An 8,399-nucleotide genomic window follows, 5' to 3' on the forward strand; every position below is an offset into this window, starting at 1 on the left:
TATACATCTTTACTTCTTTGTTCATGAAATAGTGGAAGTACTCTGCGCATGCTTCAGTTGTTGTTAGGGGGTAGTTTCCTGCCTCCTGGTGATCGATGAGACCAAGGTGAGAAGTCTTCCTCCTTTGATCCTTCATCCATATGTCTTTGCAGGGAGTTGTTAGTCTTATCTCTGCCAGTTCCTGGGACATCTTGCGGCTATCTTATCTTGGCCAGCTGTGTTTTATCTCTGTCAGTTCCTTTACATTTGGCTTAACATATATCTTAATAAACAATACACTAGTCTATAGTTTCTCACATGGAACATCTTATAGCTATCTTTAGGCAACATCTACTATGTTTGCATAAGCGATAAGCGATTGCGGTTGGCGACTGTTAGTCTATGTAAGCTGTGTCCGTTGACTGTTTGAGTAAGCAATTTCATACTTTTATTGCCTAACCTTTACATTGGGCTTAACATAAATCCTAATAAACAATATCCTAATTTATAGTTTCTCACAATCCCCCCTTTTTCTTTTATCCTATTATTGTTTATTAGATGTTGCTTTCATTTTCAGAATTGTAAGCCAACCTTTTTCCACACTCCCAACATTTATCATAACACTCACAAGGTAATTCCTTACAATCACAGGTATATTTTTTACGTGGCATGACACATTCACAACAATCTTCATCCTCATCAATAGATACACTCTTATATTTTACCCCAGATCTCGTAGTTAAAATAAGCAGTTTAGCTATGTCAAACCGTTCTCTAATAAAGTGTAAAATATAGCGTAATATACAAGGCCCAAATATAAGTCCCAGAATCAACATGATAAGCGGTCCTGCTAGAGCAGACAACAAAGTGGTTAGCCAAGGTGAGATATTAAACCAGTTTTCATACCATGACCTGCTCGCCTCACGATCTTTCTTACGTTGATTTAACCTTTTCCGGAGTTCTACATTAAGGTTGTACAGGGAATTCAGGTTGTCCCGTCCCAGTGAAAGTGGTTATCACTTTGGATGTTTCTCAGGATATTAATTCCCACTTTAATGGTTCATGCGGGTTTCCATTTGCTTGGGTTATTATCAATAACCAAACTAACGGTATACCAGGAAAAAGGGTGTCTGTCAATTTTGCCAATTTAAGTATATTTTTACCAGTCCTGGGGAAGTTCGGCCATTGCTGGTTTTGCATCCCATTGTTCTGGTTCTTTTCTCCACAGTTTATTCCTCCTCTGCCTCGCCCGTCGACTCGGTTGCTTCAAGCCACGGGGTGTACCATCTTCTCGGCAGCAAGGGAATTCTTCAGGAGAACAGCTGTTTCGGGCTTTCTGCCTGTTTACATAGGCTTCCCACTTTGCAGCCTTAACTAATGGGGCAAAGCAAGATACAGTTAGTACTTCCCTTCTACACTTTATAATCAAAATTTCGGCTATAAAGGGGACTGGTTCATTGGAGTGGTAACAATAATATTGAGGGTTTATTCCTTTGGCAAAAATCTCCCACCACTCATGGGATTCCCAAATAATTTCTTGTTTTAGACTCTAATTGTTTTAATTTCCACACAGTGAGAGTTCTTTGGATTTTCCAACACTGTGTGCAAACTCCTATTGGAGGGCATCCACATTCATAGTGTGTCCACCATTTATCCTGACATACCTTACACCTAAAACAAGCAAATGGATAACAATTGCAATTCAAATTATTACACCTAATTCGTATATCTAGAGTACATACATTATTTACATCAGCATATCTTCTATATTCACTATTGTGTGGTTGCATAAGTTTAACAATTTCCTTCAACACACTTTGTACGTTTCCATATATAATAGAAAAGAGGAGAAATAATTATAGCAAATATAAACAGCAATACACACTTTATACCAAAAGATAATGCGGCAACATAATTAAATAAATAAAGTCTCTATCATTACGTTATCTTCTCAGGATTTTCTTGGTGTCCCCTGGAGTACTGATTACTTTCCAGTGGGTCTCGTCACTGGGCCTTTAATGCGACTGGCTCCATTATTTTCTGGCCATTAAACAAATAATGTCCCAAATATTTCACTTTTTCCTCCACAAATTGTAACTTTTCTTGTGATACCCGTAGGCCCTTTTGTGCAGGAAAGTTTAGAAATCGAATGCTTTCTTTTCTTACATCCTCCTTATTACTCCCTGCTATGAGCAGATCATCTACATACTGTAACAGCACGTTCCCCGTTTGTACCTGGTATTCTTTTAAGAGCTCTTCCAGGTATGTTTGTAGCCCATATCCCTGGGAATACCTGATCCAGTATATCTTCAATCTGACTTCTCCCTCGACATGATTAGTGATCAAAATTAAGCTTTTAACATCTCTATATACTGTTGGTCCTTTACTTTTAAAGTGATCTCGCCTCCTTTGAAAGTAATGGTTGCTCCCAAGTGTTCTAACAAATCTCTCCCCAAAAGAGCTTTTGCGGAGTTAGGCATATACAAAAACTTATGGATGCCCCATTGTTTTCCCAATTGATATTTTAGTAGTTTACAAAAATAAGCCTTTTCACCTTGGCCAGTCGCCCCTTTTATCATCATATAATCGTCCCCAAAGGTATTAAAGCTTTGTTTAAAACTGAATACATTGCACCTGTATCAACCAAAAATTCCATTATAACCAGTGGATCTGCTAGGGAAGATTCCCCTGGTCCCGTCAGCCTAGTTCCAATTCAGTCACCCGAGCCACCCCATGGCACTCCCACTAGGGTAGTCTCACTCCCAGCTTCCAAACTCCTCATAGCACTCACACCGATCCGGTTCCACAGAAGAGGAGGTCACTCCCCCACTTCTGTCCGACATTCGTCCTCCACCAGTTTTAAAGCAACCAGCGCAGCCATGGCTGTAGCACGACCCAGTTTTTTCTTTTCTACCTATTTCCAATTCCTATACACTCTCCATGCTTCCTCCTTCACTCCCATCCACATTTATTCATCAACCGTTCAATCCCGTCTGTCAACATGTCTGTCTGCCTGCCCCAGCACCCATCTCATGCTCAAACACAGGAACTGCGGGAGCTTCCCTCCTTTCCCCTTTGGTTTTCCCTTTTTTATTTATTTATTTGTTATTTTTCACAGGTGCTCACCCTGCTCTGCAGGGGTTACAGATGCCTGCCTCTGCAACAGCACTTCTGGTTTAACCCCTTCTTAACCCTGAATGTGAATGTGCTGCTTGTTGCCAGTGACAGCAATTTCCTCCTCCTTATCAATACCTGATAGGACAGAGGCAGAGGGTGCTCCTCTCGGAGGTACCTGTGATATATAATTTTCTTGATGACTGTCCCAATATCACAGGCTGAACAACATCTCTCCAGCTTAGCTTTCTGTTTTTCCCTGTCCTTTTCCAAAACCAAAATTAGGGATCTGGCAGAGTTATATTAATTTTCACATTCTGTCTGCCACTCCAGGTGCTTTCTTAAAGCGAAACATATCTGCATGCATTACTTCATTGCATTTTCTTGGCCACCTCAAAACCAACATAAATTGTAAAAAAAAAAAAATGCATTAGAATGCAGAGTTCCATTCTTAGGCCATTTTTCCTGATTTTCCAAAGTTTATAAAGGCCACCATTGATTACAATATTTTACCAATGTTTTCTTGTTTACCGAGCCCCCAGAAGAACCTCCCAGTTCTTTCCAATGTGCCAAAATGTAACCCAATGGGCTTTTCTTCAGAATTCCCTTGTTTTGACCGGCTCCCATTTCAAACAATCTCTTACAAATCTCTATAGCTTCTCTTTCCCAGTGCTCTGCAAATGCACTTAAAATATGAGAGCACCTACACACAAATTTTATGATATTCTCAGGGGATTCAGTAAGATAGTATCTCTGGGTTCTGCAGATCAACTCCCCTGTCATTAGAACATAGTTTCAGCTCCAGCAAAATTTACACTGCCCTAGTATCCACAGCAGGTTCCACTGTTCAAAACTTATTATGCACTCATATGTCAGGTTACGAAAGTTTTCCTGATATCCCCCGTTTATTGTCCCAAAAAGAGAGACATTAATTGTTGTATTCCCATTTTATTTTTTTTTTTTTCCTTTGTAACCACATCTTCTCGAATTTTCTTTGATACCTTCTATAAACCCTTTCTCAGTTTTCCATTCTAACTTCCCGGAAGTCCGCCAGGATTTTGTGGTTTTTCTCCACAAAGTAATCTTTTATTTCTGGTCACCGATTAGATAATTATAATTTTCTACCTGGCAGTGTTTTGTAAGACACCCCGAGCAGTATCTGCCCCACCGGTGTCCTGAGTGGCAATATCCACGTGAAATGCCACCTGTCACATACAGTTACACTCCTACAAGGCACATACTCTCACAGGGCATATAGGAAATTCCCTTGCCCTTGTATTTCGTAAAGTTATCCACTGCGGGAGGGGTAGCCGGACCTTCCCCCGCTTTCTAAGCTGCTTGATGGTTATACACAGACAAGACACAGGACAGAAAAAAACATAAACGCTTCGTCCGTCTCCGGCCGCTCCCCTCGCGGAGACACGGAACCGCGGATTAGGACTCCACACTCGCTTCGTAGCTACGCTACGTCTCAGTCACACAGAAACACAAACCCTTACACATGGGATCCCACACACTCACACTATGGTTCCGCTTACCCTTCTCCTGCTTCCTACACGGTCATTAGCAGGTCCGCCCTGGCTCCCAAAACTTGGGATGCAGCGAAAACCCGGGCTCGCCCGATCCGCCTCCAGGATCGCTTGCAGCCGCGCTATCGGTCGACGAGCCCCCCAGCTTGCAAGCCCTACCTGCCACGGGGAACTCCGCTGTGCGCCAGACGTCTCTGCACGCCTTACCAGCAGCCCCGGGCCACGCGTATGCCCTACAGGCCCCCCAAAGTACCTAAATTCCAAGCATACCGCCTCTCCGCAGCCGGCGCAGGTCGCTGTCTGTCCCCGCAGTGAGCGGATGAGAAGCGGAGCTCCCCCAGGCAAGCGGCCTGGGGGGGGGGGCTTAGGATATCCGCTCCTCACCCGATCCTGCAGCCGAACAGAGGCCTCCTGGCTGGCTCGCCAAATTGATACGCGGATTGACTCCACAACTCGTTAAAGTTGTAAAGTAGGTATGCTTTATTCAGCGCTGAGGTGCATGGGGATCGTTCCTCCAAAGTATGCACACCCAGGGTCGTTTTTCCTTTACATTTATTCCCTTACGCCTATACATATTTAGTATCTGTCCCCGCTTCATATTATACCTTCTTTTTCTTTTGTTTAGTTTTTTTTTTTTGTTTTTTTTTTTTTTTTTTTATCTCATTCAGCGGGTAAAGTCTAGCTCCCGGTCTTTTTAGCCACACTTCCACATATTGACTCTCCTCAAGGTTAAGGGGTTTTTTATTATTAACCCAGAGGTTTAATTGCTGTCTTACCCAATCTTCTTCTGACCCATAGATTGGCCAAAAAACATTTTTAAAAATCTTCCCTCCCCATATCTTAGTACAATATTCTATCATTTTTTTGCTTATCTTTCCCTAAGGTTCCAGGGAGACATCTCCAATTGTCTAAGATATATGCCAGAGGGGTATTCTTAGGTACAGTGGGTACCCATCCCATGGGAGTCGAAGGCTTGCTGCCCTTCACCCCCATCTTCTGGAATATCTCTGAACACACACTCACTTGCTCCCCCTTGTTCCTGGCCCAGTCCCTCGCGGGAGATGGGAACCGCAGTACTTAAGGGTCCACACTCGCTTGGTTCAGTATATCGAACCTCTCATTCGTTATATTCCAGGAAACCCAATCCCGCCCGAATGGTAAACCTGCGAACAATCTCTGCCGTGAACAATTTCACTCTGCAGTCCTCCGCCGCGAACTATTTCGCTCTGCGGAAAGTTTCGCAATATATTTACGCGTCCTGCGTCTTCGTCCGGACTCCCGTGCACAGAATTTTTATGGGATTTTACCGGTTCCTTCTTTGCTCATATTCTAGCATTTAGGTTCGTCGGTAAGGATGAGGTAAGCTGTTGGTCGCGGGGCCGCGAAATGTCGCGGGGCGCCCCCCCGGAGGACCAAAGCCCACCGTTCCTTATCCGAGTCACGGCACCAGAAATTGTTATAAATTGAGACCACAACGGATCATAATCCAATTGAAATTTTATTAATTATAGCAAGTAGAATATGAGCAAAGACAGCGCTGGACGACAGGGGAGTCTGCGCTCCGCCAACTGCCGTGTTAAATATTTCAAACAGCCCCTTTTTATACATCTTTACTTCTTTGTTCATGAAATAGTGGAAGTACTCTGCGCATGCTTCAGTTGTTGTTAGGGGGTAGTTTCCTGCCTCCTGGTGATCGATGAGACCAAGGTGAGAAGTCTTCCTCCTTTGATCCTTCATCCATATGTCTTTGCAGGGAGTTGTTAGTCTTATCTCTGCCAGTTCCTGGGACATCTTGCGGCTATCTTATCTTGGCCAGCTGTGTTTTATCTCTGTCAGTTCCTTTACATTTGGCTTAACATATATCTTAATAAACAATACACTAGTCTATAGTTTCTCACATGGAACATCTTATAGCTATCTTTAGGCAACATCTACTATGTTTGCATAAGCGATAAGCGATTGCGGTTGGCGACTGTTAGTCTATGTAAGCTGTGTCCGGTGACTGTTTGAGTAAGCAATTTCATACTTTTTATTGCCTAACCTTTACATTGGGCTTAACATAAATCCTAATAAACAATATCCTAATTTCTAGTTTCTCACAATCCTGATAAGAGAAAATAACAAGAGAATACAATACCACCGCCGAAAGACTTCGACCCCCTCCCCGAAGAGAGAGAGTGCCCTTCCGGGTAACTCCCAGTTACCTCCCTGGGCATGACGTGCTGTGGTATGGAATACCTCTTTGGCTAGCTTGGGTCAGGTGTCCTGTCTCTGCTTCCTGCCGGCCTCCCCTCGTCCCCGGCAGAGCATAAGACTCACAAAGTCCTTGGCCAGAATAAACATTACTTAACAACAATTAAAAACAATCGGTGTTATCAGCTCTCTGCCCAGGCTGGAAGTCGAAACACAAAGCTTGCCCCAGTTACTAAGAAGGAGCAAAACGGCTCCTGGTAAACCCAGGACACTCTTTCAACAAAATCACAGAATCCCAAAGGTTGGAAGGGACCTCAAAAGATCATCTAGTCCAACCCCCCTGCAAGAGCAGGGTAACCTAGAGTACATCACACAGGAACTTGTCCAGGCAGGCCTTCAATATCTCCAACATAGGGGACTCCACAACCCCCCTGGGCAACCTGTTCTAGTGCTCTGTCACTCTCACAGTAAAAAAGCCTCTCCTAATGTTCACATGGAACCTCCTATGCTCCAGTTTACACCCACTGCCCCTTGTCCTATCACTGAAAAGAACCTAGCTCCATCATCCTGACACTCACCCTTTACATATTTGTAAACATCGATGAGGTCACCCCTCAGTCTCCTCCAAGCTAGAGACCCAGCTCCTTCAGCCTCTCCTCATAAGGGAGGTGTTCCACTCCCTTAATCATCTTTGTGGCTCTGCGCTGGACTCTTTCAAGCAATTCCCTGTCCTTCTTGAACTGAGGGGCCCAGAGCTGGACACAATATTCCAGATGCGGCCCCACCAAGGCAGAATAGAGGGGGAGGAGAACCTCTCTTGACCTACTAACCACACCCTTTGTGATACATCCTAGGATGCCATTGGCCTTTTTGGCCACAAGAGCACATTGCTGGCTCCTGGTCATCCTCCTATCCACCAGGACCCCCAGGTCCCTTTCCCCTTCACTACTTTCCACCAGGTCAGCCCCCAACCTGTACTGGTACATGGGGTTGTTCTTCCCCACATGCAAGACTCTACACTTGCCCTTGTTGAATTTCATCAAATTTCTCCCCGCCCAACTCTCCAGCCTGTCCAGGTCTCGCTGAATGGCAGCACAGCCTTCTGGTGTGTCAGCCACTCCTCCCAGTTTAGTATCATCAGCAAACTTGCTGAGGGTACACTCAGTTCCCTCATCCAGGTCGTTGATGAAAATTTTAAACAGCACTGGTCCCAGCACCGACCCCTGAGGTACTCCACTAGTCACAGACCTCCAGCTAGATTCTGCCCCATTGACCACAACTCTCTGCCTTCTTCCCTTCAACCAGTTCTCGATCCACCTCACTACCTGATCATCAAGCCCACACGTCCTTAGCTTATCTATGAGGATGCTGTGGGAGACAGTATCAAATGCCCTACTGAAATCAAGAAAAAACACATCTACTGCTCTACCGTCATCCATCCACCTAGTCACTTCCTCAGAGAAGGCTATAAGGTTGGTCAAACATGACTTCCCCTTGGTAAAACCATGTTGGCTGCACTTAACGATACCCTCATCCTTGATATGTCTAGAGATGGTGTCACGCATAAGTTGTTCCATCACCTTT

General features: G+C 44.4%; 1 long non-coding RNA gene across 1 annotated transcript; it reads right to left on the reverse strand.

Annotated features, from left to right (window-relative positions):
* Positions 1 to 614: 614 nt before the first annotated feature.
* On the reverse strand, positions 615 to 6,675 carry LOC136016726 (uncharacterized). Its single transcript, XR_010613679.1, has 2 exons — positions 5,876 to 6,675; positions 615 to 1,353 (listed from the first exon to the last, which is right to left on the reverse strand). It is a non-coding gene; the product is annotated as an uncharacterized LOC136016726 (long non-coding RNA).
* Between the last annotated feature and the right edge of the window lie 1,724 nt (positions 6,676 to 8,399).

This window comes from Lathamus discolor, chromosome 6 (genome assembly GCF_037157495.1).
Source record: "Lathamus discolor isolate bLatDis1 chromosome 6, bLatDis1.hap1, whole genome shotgun sequence".
NCBI classification, from domain to species: domain Eukaryota; kingdom Metazoa; phylum Chordata; class Aves; order Psittaciformes; family Psittacidae; genus Lathamus; species Lathamus discolor.